Source organism: Plectropomus leopardus, chromosome 12 (genome assembly GCF_026936395.1).
Source record: "Plectropomus leopardus strain MGB_pleo_1.0 chromosome 12, ASM2693639v1, whole genome shotgun sequence".
NCBI classification, from domain to species: Eukaryota; Metazoa; Chordata; class Actinopteri; order Perciformes; family Serranidae; genus Plectropomus; species Plectropomus leopardus.
The window spans coordinates 21,982,663-21,999,323 of record NC_142187.1 but is presented as its reverse complement, the minus strand read 5'-3'; the positions used below and the strand labels follow the sequence as shown (position 1 = coordinate 21,999,323).

At 38.7% G+C, this 16,661-nt stretch overlaps 1 protein-coding gene across 2 annotated transcripts in view; it reads right to left on the bottom strand.

The window, feature by feature from the left end:
• pbx1a (pre-B-cell leukemia homeobox 1a) overlaps window positions 1–16,442 on the bottom strand; it is a 100,168-nt gene extending 83,726 nt beyond the window's left edge. For both annotated transcript variants that reach the window (XM_042498306.2, XM_088085519.1), the window contains exons 1-2: window positions 16,326–16,442; window positions 15,932–16,004 (exon numbers count right to left, since the gene is read on the bottom strand). The gene's annotated coding sequence lies outside the window, so the exon portion shown is untranslated. The remainder of the gene's footprint in view (window positions 1–15,931; window positions 16,005–16,325) is intronic.
• Between the last annotated feature and the right edge of the window lie 219 nt (window positions 16,443–16,661).

Here is a 16,661-nt window from a genome sequence, read left to right as displayed (position 1 = left end):
GAATCAAGTAATGCCTGTGTGGCTTTTACGAGTGAATAAATTGAATGCCCTTCAAAAGAGCGCCCCCGTACTGATTCTAATGGTGTATATGCCCTCGGAGTAATCACCTACAAAAAAAAAAATCTTAGTATTAAAAAAAATCCTTTGTATCTGACAAAAGGCAAATGTCAGTGTTCCCACTGAGTGAAAGAGTGCTTTTATATGTGTGAAAGGTTGTGAGGGTAGTAATTCAGCGCGGCCGCAGAAGGTGGTGTATGTTGGCAGCACAGCAGACTGTGGAGAATGGGCCACGGCCAGCCGTTTCTAGAGCCTTTGTGTGTCTCTGTTTGACCAGGCGTCTCCTCGTCCACAGGCGCACAGCTTCAACACATCTAGCAAAGGAACAAAGCAGCCATTATCAGCCCTATCTCATCCCCACCCTGCCTCGACTCACTGACACCCAGGGACAAACAGTGGCAGGGCCCGGCCGCTCAGCTTTGCTGGGGGACTCTGAAGCGGACACTGAAGCGGACTGGGAGGTCCATTAAACACATAGGCGACACCTTAGCTGTGGACAAACATCAACACAATAGCATGCAGCGCTGGTTGCCACGGAGATGGGAGAAAACAGAGTACAGCGCCAGCGGTGACAAAGAAAGGGAGGGGTCAGGCATCATGGGCCACTGGCAACTGAAAAGCCTCTGCGAAGCTAACAACAGCCTTTTCACTTTGTGTCACAAACACTGTATACTTAAAGCATCCATTCAGTTACATGCAAAGAACGTCATTATAGACAAGTCAGCTGCATGCAGCATCTCTGCAAAGAAAGTATTCTGCAAAAATGTAAAGCGTTTCCTAATGAAAACAGAGTTTCTCCAAAATAGACTTAAGTGGATATGTAGTTTTAAGCTAGAAATACTCCTATTTATAAAAGCTCTACACATCAGTGCATTTCCTGCACATTCCTTCAATGAGTTAAAAATATGCCGTGCTTTGTAGCAGAGCTGCTGTAAACCTCATGTGTTCTGAGGAAAGTAATGACCCTCTGTTTAACATTCAATTCACATTTGCTGGTCAGCATAAGTCATATTCTTAATTTCTTACATCACTAGTCAGAGAAACCGAAATATCTCCACATTAATAGTACATTTAAATTTTTATTATTCCTACACCTGAAATTTTACAGAATTAAAGTAATATCTCAACCACAAAATGACTATTTGTGTATCAATTGCACTTCTGGACATGAATTGGACATGCACTTCTTAGATTTTTTTTTGGATACTTTAATAAGATTAGGGTCTAGCCTGAGAAAATTAAGTATTTTCTCAGGTTACAAAAGCAAAAATCCAAACATCTGTATGCTGTATGCTGTTTACTGAGCTTTTCATAATTATAGTTCTTTGTCAAAGCACAGCCGTCCTGCTGTGATGAAGGTCTATGTGACCCAAAACTTTGACATTCATTTGCTTGTTAAACCCATGAGAGAATTTTTAAAGGAATACTTCCCTTCCAAATGACTTTGCTTGTCAATTATTCACTACATTTTACCTTAAGTTTGTGAGTAAAACTTGAAATTAAAATGCTTTTCTTGCGTCCCTCCATGGTGAACAGAGGACACACACTCCTCATAAACTGAAGTCATTGGGGGCTGAATTTAACAGAAAAACGATATAACTATATAAGCCATATAACCATATCCATTTATCCGGTCGTTTGCTTAATACTCCCCAAACGCATGCATTTTCACTAAAACAGTTGAATGTAAAACACTTGATGGTGCGACACCATTTGTACTGGCTTGGTATAAGTCGTAACATTTCAGGGATAATACATGCGTTTGGGAAGTACTGAACATACGACTGGATAAATGAGACTTAGATAATACTGCACAAGTTGTGTGCAGTAAATGGATGTACTGATATAGTTTTGCTGATGCGACCCTTTACTTTAATTCATGAAAAATGTTTGCCTTTTTTAGATTCTTTGTTCACCATGCAGGTATGTGAGAAAAATAGTTATTTTTTAACACAGGGTAACACGGGGTGAGGAAATGATTTACAAAGAGTCATTTTGCTGTTGAGTGTTCCTTTAAAAATACTCTGAGGGTTAACTGGGTTTAACTTCACACACTACAACTCTACCACAGGACCAAATGCTGCCAGATGCCAAAAAGTAGCAAATAAATGTCTAATCTTTGGGTCACAGAGACATTCTTCAGAGCATGACAACTATGCTTCAATGATTGACGATGAAAAGCTAGTGCAGCAAATTAAGTGTTTGCAATGAAGGTGAGCATGCACATTTTGATTTTTTTCCCCTTTTCTAACATAAGGAAATCCTCCCTCTCAGGCTAAACCTTAAATCAAGTCAAAAGCTCAAAAAAGGCTGTTTTCTAAGCACTTAAAAGGTGACATTTTGGGAGTACATGGCTTTCATTGGACAGCGAGAATATGTTGTTGTTATGCTATAAATCTGTTAACAGGAGATGCGTTTGTTTATTAATGATGGTGGATGAATGTCTAATGCTGCCAACTGCTTTGATTTGTTACGACTACAAACGCACTTCTGTGTGTCACACGGACTGTTTCTAATTTTGTCCGTAAATTGTGAAATTACAAATGAGTTTGGTGAAGAGAGTAAGATGAGAGGAAGAACTCAAAGCTGAATTAGAAAAATTAGTGGGTGTACATGCACACAAAGAAGAGTTTAGATGTTTCTGTCAGTGCCTTTAGTGGCTATTAATTTGAATACTATAAAATCAAAACATTCTCACAAACCCACGTAAACTAAATGAAAGCCTGGTAATTGTCTATTTAGATGGCTGTCTTTTTTTAAACCAGTGTATTGGGCTTGAGACGTTTATAAGTCATTGGTTACATGTTGTGTATTTGCTTTGTTTGCAGGTTCCATGCACATTCAATTAGAATATTTTCTAGCTGGGTGCTGCAGCCAAGGGCTCTATGTCTCAGTCTCGAAATGCCAATCACGGTATCCATAAATCAAAACGTACATACAAATGAACAGAGTTGAGATCTTGCCTTTAGATGATGATTCAAAGTGTAAATCCAATTCAAAAGCCGTGTGGGCAAAATTAAATTGGACATGTTAGCTGAGGAAGCAAATACGCTTGAATTTATTGAGGGTATTGTGAAAATTTCTTGCTTTGATTCAGTTTTCATTCAGCACAAACTGCATCTGGTGATTCATAGTGTTTTTCTGCATCACAAGCTTTTGTTGTGCGAGCCTGCTTTCTGTCTATTTTTCAGTTATGACCAGCAAATAAAACCCGTCGATACAATGATCCCCTCTGACCTCTGAATCTGACAGCATGTCTGCTAAACACTTCAAGTATAAGACTCCGAGAGGCCAGTAGTTTTTTCTCTCTCTCACTCTTTTGCTTTCTTTCCCTCCCCTCTCTTCCTGCTTGTGTGCACAGTTCTTCCTCCTCTCCACCTGCCTGAGCGGCTGTGGCCTTGTCTGAATCCTCTGAATTCCCACTCCACTGCAGTGTATCCGCCTGGAAACACCACAGATGCCAGCACTTGGTAAGTTGCACAAAAAACAAGGAAAGTGATGGGATGAAGATGTCAGTTATGGCAAATAGAACTCTGTCACACTCCTATAACATCTCTGTCACTGATTATCAGACCGGAGAGTCGAACACACACACACTCACACACACACAAACAATGTTGGGCTGATAAACAGAAGCATGAGAAGAGCTCTAATAAAACTGAAGGAACCAGATGACACAGATTTGGAAATTAAATATATAAAGTGAAGAGATTGTCACTGAGAAAACAAGCTAACCAGCTTCAAAGTCTCATGGAGTTTACACAACTTTAGGACCAGCTAGTTGTGTTACACCACTGTGGGACTCAAAGGGCACAATTTAAAAAAAGATAAAAACTGTTTCAGCAAAAACAGATATTTTTCTTCCTTATCAAAACCAAGCACCTACATTACCCAGGATGCAACTTAACCACTGGTGGTTCTGTTATGCTAGCAGCAGCTAATGTAGCCTTGAGCCACTAGCCTCAAGGTGAGATGAGGAGATCTGGTAAGCTTACTTCTTTCCAACTCTGAGGAGTTCCTAAAGTTTTATTAAGCTACTTCTATGTTGCAATAAATGGGCTGGCACATGTTAAGAACAAATTCACCTTAATTCTGCAAATAAAATATGAAAACAGTAACCCTTTCAGAATAAGATAGCTTTACAACTTTGCTTTATGTTTAAGGTATAATCAAGCGGCATCTCCAGGGCTAAAAAATGAAGCCAATGCATCAGTGCCAAATACTGCAGTTCCTTGAATGGCCACTTGAGGCTGGCTCTAAAAGTGAGTCAATCCTCTTGGGCCCAAATGTTAAAACACCCAAATTTAGAAACAAAGATGTATATAGCCTGGTACAAAAAGCAGGTTTTCATTTCTAAAGCTTATTTTAATATCCATTACAACTGTACAGGAGTTAAATTTGTATATAACTCATTGTTTTAATGTTATTAAGGGCAAAGGGCCACAGGTCAGACTCGAACTGGACCGCTGCAGAGGCCTCAGCCATATGAGGCACACGCTATACCAGATGAGCTAGAGGTCGCCCCAGCAGGCCGAGCTCTTTTTATTACCTTCGCAGTTGAATGTCACTCGTGGGGTGAATAATTGATCTGTTAATATGTTCACAGCTGATCAGATCGATGGATGAGAGTAGGGCTGGGCGATATGGAAAAAAGTTTTATCACGATAATTTTTTTCATATCAGTCGATATCGATATATATCACGATATACATTAAATCACTATTTCTGTCAAGCTTAAAGGTTCCTTCTTACTCCTAAGTGAGATATGAAGATATCATAAGGTTAATTTCGGTTTTAACATTTATTTTCTGTCAGACATTGAACATGACAAATATACTGTAGAACAGGCATCACCAACAGGCGGACCTATTCAACTAAAATTCAAAGAGGTCCAGTTACAAAATTTACAAAATTTGCTCCCAGCAAAGGTCTGAACCTCATACCTAAAATCAATATCATGATAATTGAACATTTTACTTCGATTACGATTAATGAACTATTATTTTGATTTTTGTTTTTGTTTGTGGTTTGTTTTCTGCCCTCATTGTTCTCTGACACAGTTTCATGTGACCATGGTGTGTTGGAGTGAAATAAACATATGACATGATGATATTATTATTTATCAAACTCTTCAGCATTATATAAAATTAAAAGCTCCATCTTAAACAAAGTTCAAGTAAAGTTAAGCATATTGTGCTGAAAAAGGCCAACCTCTCCTGACTGCAGGACCTGGACTTCTGTGATTCTTTCGTGAAAGAGGGTTCAAATATGCTGACATTTCAGATTGGGCAGACTTTCTTAAATGCTTTAAAAACATTTAATTACTGATTCCGCCCTCCCCCAAAAACTTAATGATGCACATTGTTGATTTGGTTATTTGTAAAGGAGTGACAATGGATGTATTAATAGGAGGAGACCCAGGTTTTTGTGCTACACCACTGCGAAGAGACTGTGAGAAAACAACAACCTGAGGACCCAGCATTGATTTCATATCTAATTTATTTCAGTGCAGACAGGAGTTTGAGCAAAGGGAGGGTCTTAAGCACTTGGGTTGTTTTTCTTGAGTCCTTCGGGGTGGGAGGAAAGGATCATGGGGTGAGGAGTCAAGGGGAGGACAAGGTGACTGATTGAGCTGAGGCATTAGGTCAGCGTTGGGTAGCTGAATCAAACCCAAGCAAGACCCTCCTCACAACTAACTATGATCAAATACATCATCCGGCTCTGTCAGCACATGTGTCTGGCCGGACGCTATATCACTTCCACATGTGCGTATGGGCCGAGCGACACGGCAACACACATTAACGGCCTTATCAGTACGCAGCTCAAAGCAGAGCACTGACAAAAGCAGCGTTTTGGCGGAATAATGGATGCATGAAATCAATCTGTGAGTTTCAAAAGGTCAGCATGTGCAAAGAAACCATATCATCGCTAAAAGGGTCCACACAGAGAAATTTAACAACAGGACGTTAATTGGAAACGGGTGAACACGAGTTAAGTTGTTTTAAAATTCAAAACGTGTGTGCTTTATACATTAGCCAGATAATTAATGTGCTGCAATCATCACCAGTCGCCATTGGGATGAGAATTAATCTACACCAATAGCTCCATTTCAAATAAAATGTATCACAAAGTACATGATTCTTTTCAGTATTCTTCCAACATTCATGCACAGTATTTTCAATACAGAATTCAATTATGCGGAACACCTGAACAAACAATATCTCACAGCCAATTATTCAGCGCCTTGGAGACCATTGGCAAACAAATTAGCAATGTTAATGTGAGAGAGTGTCTTGATATTTTTGGCTGTGTGTGCTTACAAAGGCAGCAGCACAGCTTCCCCTCCACTCTCCAGCTTTCTGGGCTATTGTTGACTGATGAATTAAACAGATTGGACGTGATTGGAGGATAAAAAAAACAAAAAAAAAGGAGATTTCAGGTGTCAGTCTGCCCACTCTTCCTCAGACGAGAGTCATCTTCAGATTGTGGCGTTCATTATTGTCAGAAGCTTCCAGATTATAAAAAATGATGTTTTTCACTACAGACAGCCATATTTCAGCTTCAGTTTGAGCAGTGCTACTCTGCCTGACATTTCAGCTTTCAGACAGAACAATGAAAAGCTACCATGAGATATCTTGGCAAGGCTATTGCCCTGTGTATTGATTGGGCAAAGGCCCAACATCCCCTCACTAAAAAGAGATTAAAATATCAGACTTGTCTAAGACATTTATGGAGTCTGTGACCTCAGCCAATGCTAAAGTGGAGTACATACATCATAGTCCATCTCTGTGAGCTACACCGAGTCTTGAGTAGCACTGACAGAGAGAGAGGAAAGAGGCTGAACATTCGACTGCACCTCCATGGGCTCATGCAGACGGGTTTTAAGCTACAAACCGTAGGTGTAAATCAACTTAGTTGCTGTTTCATTAAAAATTCACACCACGTTGTTGCATGTAGATGTTTAACACTGTGAGCTGTTGTCTGGGATGCTTCTCTTACACCTTCTTTTTCTTTTGGTTAAAATGGATGAGATAGATTCTGTGGGAAAGGCAGGGAGACAAAAGCGTGAAAGATGTGTGTATCCATTCACAGCTCCAGAGGACCTTCATTACAGAGCAAGCAGGTCCTGTCAACGTCTTTTCATTACATGGTCCCATATATCCAGCCCTGGTGTCCAAACGGTCCGCTCTGTCGCCTGTCAAGAAAAGGCACTCTCGGGGAAAGTCCTCCTATCTCCCCGATCCCCCTCACCACGCCTGATTCCAGACTGCGAGGCGGGAGAGGCCAGGCAGAAAGGGAGGAATCGTGTTTGCCATCAACAGCTCAAGAGAGTAGCATGGCAGCAAGATTGATGACACCCTCCCTGAAAGTAACAAAAGAACTCCTGTGCACGAGGGCCCGCTTATGGGGCTTGATAGAGTTGTCATCCTCTTAATAAACAGCTCTGATATGTCAGCGGCAGTGGCAGCAGGGACTACACCAAGCTCACCCACCAAGCCATGGGCAGGACCACCTACTGGCATCGTGGCGCACACGTCCGGGGGCAAACGTTCCATGTGGAGGCCCCCGTGGGCGTTAGCTCAGCTATTACTGGAGGAGAATAAATGACAAACACATTCCTATCTCTTGATTTAACTGTTGTGCAAGAGAGACTGAAGGTAAAATATGTGAAGGCATCTGTGAAAAAAAAAGCATTCATCCCGGTTTTGTTGTGTCTGAGTTAATCTGTGCGACATGAAAAAATTGCGTTTTTTTATTTTGTACTTTATGAATATGGGTGAACAGCTATAAAATAAATGAATGCATGTTCGCAATGCAAATAAAACCCACAATATCCTCAGTTTGAAGAAGGAAGGCTACGCTGACTCCAGGAGTTTGCAATGTTGCAATCACAACAACTAACAAATTTAGCCAATCCCTGCAAATTCTGCATTATCTTGCTATATTTCCAATCACTCAACTTTACTGTAAACTTGACTTTTTAAAACCAGTAAAATCTAATGTTAGTGTAGAGCTGCGTGCAGCATAGTGATTCACTCAGCCCCTCTTGCGCCTTTTTCATTATGAGACTACTGGTCTGGCACCAGAGCTCTGTGCCTGGGACAGAGTCACACACATATAGTGACAGGGCTAACTGCTAGAATCACACAGCTAATGTTACCCAAAGCATATTAACTGGTTTAATTGGTGCCACTCACATGGCAATGTTTGAATGCTGCTGCTGATTGTGTTTTTTACAGTTTTTACTGTTTTATGTGACTGACTGACTGACTGTTAACTGAATTGCCCTTTTGGGGTAAATAAAGTTGTCTCTGTCTCTATCTCTATCTTTAACGATAGAACCGAGTCGTTTCAGTGACGGTGTGAGATTAACAGCTCGGTGTGGGATGTTAACCGCTGCTGATCGGTTTTAGCCCAAGTGGCAAAATATGACAAGTAGGATAAGATCACGTGCTTTGGTCGTTTTGGGCTGCATAGATCAGCAGCAACAGTTGATTGTCACTAATCAACTGTTGACCAGCTCACAAATTCTGGAGGGACTGGATATGTTCGACATTTCTGGACCAATTGCCCGTGGCCACAAAAAATTACTCCACTGCCCCAAAATATCGCGTACAGGTGGCCATCTGTTACTTCTTCATTTTATCAGGTCTCTCTTGAGAATGAGACTGCATGATTCAATGAGATTAACTGCCTAAATAAAGGTTAAATTGAAGAAAAAAAGAAAAAAAAATCAACATTACAAAGCCTTTGCCAACTGAATGTTAAATTTCCACCACCATCCAGATAAATTCATGCCTTTTAGGTAAAAATTCTACAAAAACAGCAAACAGTACACGGTGCCAGGTAGCTACTAATGTGTTGCCGCTACCGGAGAATGGATTTACGAAACCTACTTAATCTACTAACTGTTCTCACAGTAAAACCAGAACACAAATGGTGAACTATGAAAAAAATGCAACAAAAAATTGCAACTGCAACAAAAACTTCTGAATGGAACTAAGAGACTGTATGAGAACATATGTAATATATGTTGACAAAAAACTTTTCAATTTAAATAAATAATTGTATATTTTCATTTGGTAATGTCTTTTCCTTTAATGAGTGTCATAGTTAAGGAGGGCTGTGTTAAGCTGTGTTAAATTGACTTTTCTGTATTATCTTTTAAATAAGTTTATATTTGGGCCAACAAAAATGCAATTTGGCATCCACATTGAGGGGATGGTGGCTGGTGGTATCACTGTATCAGCATTTATCCCTGAGGGTGCTACCACCTTATGCATAACCAGAACAAGCGGGGCATATGAACCATCACATTTCCTTATGACCATTGCTAATGACACATCACCAAAACAAAAGGTAAAACTTTACTTACATAGCACACCTACAAATTGTTTAAAAATAAGTTTTTAACATTTCAACAGCTGTTTTGCTTTATTCTGTAGATGTTCAACAGATTATCTATTACATAGATAGATAGATAGATAGATAGATAGAAATCCCATAGAATGAAGCAAAACAGTTAAATTATTTAATCTGAAATAATTTTCCAAATTTTACGAATACCCTATAAACTATCTGTAGGTGGACTAAATTATAACCAAAACAACCACAGACCATTAAAAATCGCGGAAGCGATTATTATAGAACTGACTTTTCAGGATATAAACGTATGCCTTTCTATTGAAGAATTATATGAGAGCTGGAGTCAGAAGATGGTTAGTGAGATAACAAATCACACAGCATCCTGCTGTCTTGTCAGTACAGCTGATGTTTGCGAGCAGTATTTGACAGCTAAGCAGCTCTCCGGACATAAAATATCTTCTAATAATCTTATTACAATGACCATGTGGAAGATTTTGTAAAAGGAAAAAAAAAGAAGAGGAACAATTTGTGATGGTCTTGTTGTAAAATTGAGTATGTATATAAACTGAAAATTAATACTTCAGTAGTGTATCATCATCTGCTATAATAAAGCATAAAACTACCATTCCCATGTAAAGCTGTGGATCATATGAGCATGAATTGTTTTCACTGTTCTGTTTTGATACAAATCTTAATCTAAAACCAAAAAACAAAATAAATGCAGTAGATTCTATCAGCTGCAGACATCTCATATGAATTTGAGAGACCAGGATGACAAACACACAAATTCACGCTGAGAAAATGGAGCAAAAAATCATTTTATATAGTCTGCCACTTACAATATTCACTTATTTTTCACCAGAAACGCTGTTGTCTCTGTCACGATTCAATCTGCAGCACACTCCCCACACGCTGTATAATACCTAGTTAAAGCCAGCAGGGTGTGAAATGGTATTTGGAAGTAAATGAAACTGACTATGAAACAGTGGAGTTGGGAGATATTGCCATGTCAAGATGACAGACAAGTCCTGGAATGGAGCAAAAAAGTTATTATCCCAAAGAGGAGCAAGGCTGGATTAAATATAACCCATGATGCCTCACGCTGCTCTGCCTTCATCCTCGCTGATACCGGGGAGAGAATACAGACAAAAATCACGCAAAGGCAACAATCGCAGCAGCGGCTCGTGCTCCTGCTGATTTTCATTTGAACAATCAATAGTATTTCACCCTGCCGTGCCAATAAGTGTTATTGCAAAGTGTTTGGTTATTGATGCTCCATATAAAGTGTTGTGAAGGAGCTTTAGAGGAACACAATCCCTTGAGGCTCCTCCTGGCCTGATTTACAGCTGAACCGATGAGTCACAGAGGACATGCTGGGCATTGAAATAGCGACAAGTATGTTGTCAGCCTTATTAATTTTTAAGGTAGAGTGTTGTCCTGTGGTTTGTAGAGGACATGATGATATATGACGGTCGGAGGATCGCAGGGGTTAGGGCCTAATTGTTATAAGGTTGAGTGGGGTGAAGGCGTAAGACGTGCGGAGGGTTGTTCATCAACCTCTGTGCTGAGTGACGGAGCTGCGGACAAGCGTTTTTAAGTCTGCAGAGAAAGTTTGTTGTGCACTTGTACACGTGTATATACAGTTACAGAATACAGCTAAATAGAGTCACATGGCCAAAATCATTCATTTGTTTCTCTGACTGCAAAAATCAACATTATATTAATATCTTATAGCCAAAAATAGCCCAACTGCACCCTCTTACTTCAATTTTTATCTATTGAGGTCTTTTCTTATATTTTTAACAAACCAGTTTGCGTGCTATCCCACAAGATCTGACATGTAAAACATTTTTTATCAAACTGAATGTGGAATATTCCCTTTATAATCACAGAATTACACAGAATCCAGTGAAGACAAATATATAGGTTAAAGGGGAAATGCTACTTTAGTTTCTCAGTCACTCAAAATAAAAGCTCTGGATTCTGTTTCCTCCAGATGAAGTTGGGTTGGTAGCTGCTGCCCTCTTCTGGAGTATCAAGTGACTCTCCAAAACAAAAGAAATCTCTGTTTTATCACAAAAAGCTGAACTAATGTATACATGCACATTTTCATTTTTGTCATGTGTATCTTTGATTAAGAAATGTGCGGTGAAACTGATCTGTACTGAAGCAACTATAAGAAAATTACTCAAAATTCAGAGTTTTCTGGATATTTTCCCCTTTTAAAAAAATCTAATACCTCTCTCTCTTCAAAAACAAATTTTTAATTTAACTTCAGGTCATTTGCTTGTCACTGTTTCATAATTTTTTTGCAGTTTGGGAGCATCTCTTGCCAAGATGCTCATTGCCTTTTTTTGTTTTTTGTTGGTTTTTTTATTTTTACCTTTTTTTAAGTTTTTTAAGAGAAATCAAAACCAGTTTGCTCAGTTTTCAAAGGATGAAATGCTTGTGAAAGGCATCTGAACACAGCACAAGAAAACTGTCAATCCAACTTTCAAAGGGTTAAGACTAGCATGTTAGAGTTTTTTCGCTGAATGCTTAGAAAATACTGATCACCACAGCACCCAACAAGTGCAGCTGCTTAAACTGCTACACTCACATCAGAGAAACAAACTACTTTCACTTCATCATTTATCATTTCTCTGCTAGTTGTATACTTTACTGCAGTTCTTTGTATTTGCTTTGTCTTACAGTCTGTTGCTTAACATGTGGATGCAATGATCCAACTTATTCTCTCCAAACAGATTTTAATATCTCAACTCAGGATTTCTGACCACACAGATGTAAAAATCCAATATCAGAGTTCTCTTTTTAAAAACTGCAATAACTTCTATGTAAGGTGGTATATGGTCTGGGATTGCTATGACACCAAAAGCTATGAATGGCCAAAAGTGATTGATCTAGTAAAAAAGGCGTTGATAAAGACACTGTACTTAGTGTAGATGTGACCCATCCACATCATGGAATAACAAGCGCAATAGTGCTCTGGGACGATACGTATATCACAGTGTAGAAAGTCACAAACACACTGTAGTTACAATTTATCACCAAAGAGAACAAAGCCGTGATCTTAGAGATTACTAAATATTTTATGCTTGATTTCGAAAGCTATTTGGGTTGTTATTTTATGGGGACTAAATCTTTCTTTTCTTTAGAAAACTTTACCGTACTGAAAAGCTTCAAAGGTAGCCTAATGTCTACTTAATCAACTTAATCACAGTAACTGTTAAACAAATTATGTGCAAAACATAAATAAATGTATATATAGTTGCCTGAAGTTTTATCACATTCTGTCCTGAAATCCAACATGGATCCACTCTCCATCCAGGATCAGGATAGTCCAGATAATTTGGATCAAAGGTATCCCTATCCTACTGAGAAGTTAGAACAACACATACTGAGGGTTTGATCCAGATTAAAACCAAGACTGGATTGCATGATGGAATCTGATTCCAGCATCTCTTTTTTTTAACATTTGAAAAACCAATCTGATCCAATCTGGTGGCCAATCTGATCAGATTACTTCCAAACAACTGGGCCCAGGTGTGAGTGCTGGAGTGAGCCACTGTACAAATGAATAACTTTAACGGCTTCACATTATAGATTCAAACACATAATACAAAGAGGGACTTGCATTTCGATCATGCAATCAAAACAAAAACTATCAGTAAAAACACAATAGTGTGGATTAAACTGAAATAATCACTCTATTTCTTGATTCTATTTATTTCAAGATTCACTCATGACTTCTTATCATATTGTATGGATTTTTAAAAGTCCACAGTCCCCCTTTGCCCATGCTTTAAACACATCTCTGTTTACAGAGAGTGTCACACTAAAAATCAATCAAAGTCCCACCCACAGAGATGTAGCAGGAGCTCTCTCCCCATCCCGTCATCCTGTCCAGCGTTGGAAAATACTGCATTATTGTTGGCATCAAAGAGGAGTCGTCTATGCTCTCTGCCCTGGGAAAGAGACGCTCTTTTACAGTCACTCATGTGCTTTGATATATTAATCAGCATCTGGATCAAAAGTATGATAAAGTGGGATGGGGGCAAATTTGTGAGATGTAAACGTAGTGAAACTCTTAAGTCACTGCAGTTGTATTATGAAATGAGTGTCATCATATCAAAGAGACTGATAAGACTTGTGCCGACAGTCACATCAGATTCTCACAATATCAGCAAGTCTGCACTCCACAATGACGTATTCTGGTTGAAATGTCGACAGCACAGCATATTACCCTGAATCTGAGAGTGTTTCAGAGCTCAAAATATGAATATTTCAGCTTTATGAGGAAGAATGTTCTGCTTACATACGTAACAAATGATCCTGTTAATGTCATTGTTTATGTAAACAGCCACTAACACCATTTAAACACCACATTTTCTAAACATAGAACAAATCCATTAAATTAGGCACAAATACTCCTACTCTATATGCTGAATACAAAATCCACTGTTCATCCATCCATTCATCCTTTGTCGTCTGCTTATCCAAGGCCGGGTTGCGACCTTTATGATCAAACATTTTAGAAATGTTTGATTATAAAGATATGTTGGCCTGAGACAATGTCAAACTGGAAATGAGAACGAGTTGAAAGCAATTTTTTAACTGTGAATTATAACATTGCAAGATTATTTGCAATCATCTGTGAAAGGAAACTAAATTCTGGTGTGAGAATACATTAAAAGATCCTGTTGTATAAAAGTCAAACTACTTAGAAAAAATAATCCTCCCCTGATGTCTGACAACTGCACTCCTAAAATAATTTTCATACAGTCCCTCAGTTTCTCATACTTTTTTCTACCAGGGACAATGACGAAGTCCAGGAATTTTATATTAAGATATATAATAAATATTACTCTTGTCAAAATACTAAACAAAATCTAAATAAACTAGAGACGATCTTGGGATGGGATTACCCGAGCCACTGTACTGCAGTCCATGATTTAAACCAATATGGGCCAGGGGCGTAAAGTTGGGGGACAAATGACCCCTTCCCTACTGCATACCCCCCTTGCTCCGGGCACCCTTTCTCACACCATATGTATCTTCAAAATCTGCCATCACTGTGAGATCAATTAAAGATCTGTACATTTTCATGAAAGCATCTTGCATGGTTGTGACACTATCGCTTTGTCAAAATCTGTCTCTCACATAAACACCTGGCAAAGTACTCAAAACCGCTTCCATAATAGCTCCAGCTTTAACTGGTGTCACCAGGACCACATTTGGCACGATGACACACACAAAGACTCACAAGGTAAAAACAGAAGAAGAAATAAAACAAAAAGATTCCATACCTCTATGTTCAAGAACAGGTCACTGATAAGAAATTCAACTGTTATCACTTTGGCGTCGACCATGTTTTCATATGAGACAAGGTGCTTTAATCAACACAATAGTATCTCCCCAATATACTTCTGGAAAATCAGTCTGGTGGAGCTCGACACAAGTCCAAATGCATCCTCACACTTCATGTAAAAGTGGTGAGCACTCTCCACTTGCATGTTTTTGTCACGTCCCTTCTGTTAGTCGCGGTCGCCTCTCTCTACATTAGGTCACATTTCACAGAAAACTCACGACAGACGGGCGCAGCAGCTTGCATGGTGCCTTCAGGCAAATGTGACAATGATTAAGATGTGAAAACTCGACATGCTTTTGTCTGAGAACAAGTCACTTAACATGGACTGTGATTTCATCATCGCACACACAACCTGATACTTTGGGGATCTAAACTCAGAAGACTTATTTATATGTATTTAACCATTTTCAGAGATTGGCAGACTTTTATTCTTCATTATAAACTACAGCTGCTATGGCATAGTTTGGATATTTTACTGACGACCAAAGACAGCAATGCTGGAGTGCTCCAGTTTCAAAAGGAAGGTCACATGAAGGTTAAACGATATGTTTACAATTAGGGTTCAGCTAATTGTAATATGTTCATTTGTCAACTTTTTGTGGAGTCATATTGTGATGATATAGCCACGTTATGTTACCATATTACATTTCAAAATAGACATTTTTAAGCAAATTGTCTTTAAAAACTATACTATAAAGAAGTTTTTGTTTGCATATGTGCTGAGTTTTATCTAATGTAATGCATAATAGTGTAACACAGTTTACCACAATAAAATAATAATAATAATAATATAACATAATTATAATAATACCACAAAAAAGTGTACTTATTAGCTTTTCCCTGAGCTTGTAATTGCATGTCACCTGAGTAAGAAATGTTGGTCACATCATAGCAGGTGGGTGTGGATGTAAAACTGACATTTCCAAGGTTGAGAATAATCATTTAATTTCACTAAATCTGCTTATTTTATATGTGACTTGACATGATGTTAATAGACATTGGGGATTTTTTTTTTTTACCAGTATCATGATATTGATATCAATCATACTATTGCCCAGTTTTGTGAAAAATAAATATCAATACAACTAATATGATTTCAACTGAAAACTGAAGCAACTGTGAGCCGTCTGTTGGTCTTACCTGCGTTTGCATAGAGCAGGTAGAGGGACATTCCCATTCTCAGATCCTCCAGGGGTGACAGGGGTCCAGTCTCCTGATAGTAGAGTTGCAACCATAAATCAATTAGTCATCAAATATTAAATTAATCACCAACTGGGGGATTTTTTTTAAAATAAGAAAAGTCAAAAATCTCTGATACAAGCTTCTTAAATGTGTATAGTTTGTTTGTGTTTCTCTTCTTTAACAGTAAGTGAATATGTTTGGATTGTGGACCAAACAACACATTTGAGGACCTGACTTTAGGCTTTGGGAAAGCTGATTGACATTTTGAACCATTTTCAGACATTTTATAGACCAAACAAAATAACTGTGATAGATTATGAACAGTGACGATAATCATTAGTTGCGGCCCTACCTGGTAGTTCAGTGTCAGCTAGTCTGAAGCAGAGCCTCCTCCTCCTCATCTTCATCTGCTGCTCTGGAGCTGCTCCTGCTGTCCAACAGGTGGTGCTGTACATCCACTAAACTGAAAAACAAAACAATAGCAGAGGGCTTCTCATGAGGATCTTCTCATGATATAACACAGCGTTTTCAGTGTGTCGTGGACGCAGACCTAATTACCAGTTACAGTATGTGAGAAAGCATCCCAATGAAAAAAAACAAAATATAAACACATATAGAAGGAAGTCAAAGCTAATCCAAACAAAGAACAAAGGTTTAAAGAGCACAGCATGAGATGCATCCAGAATGG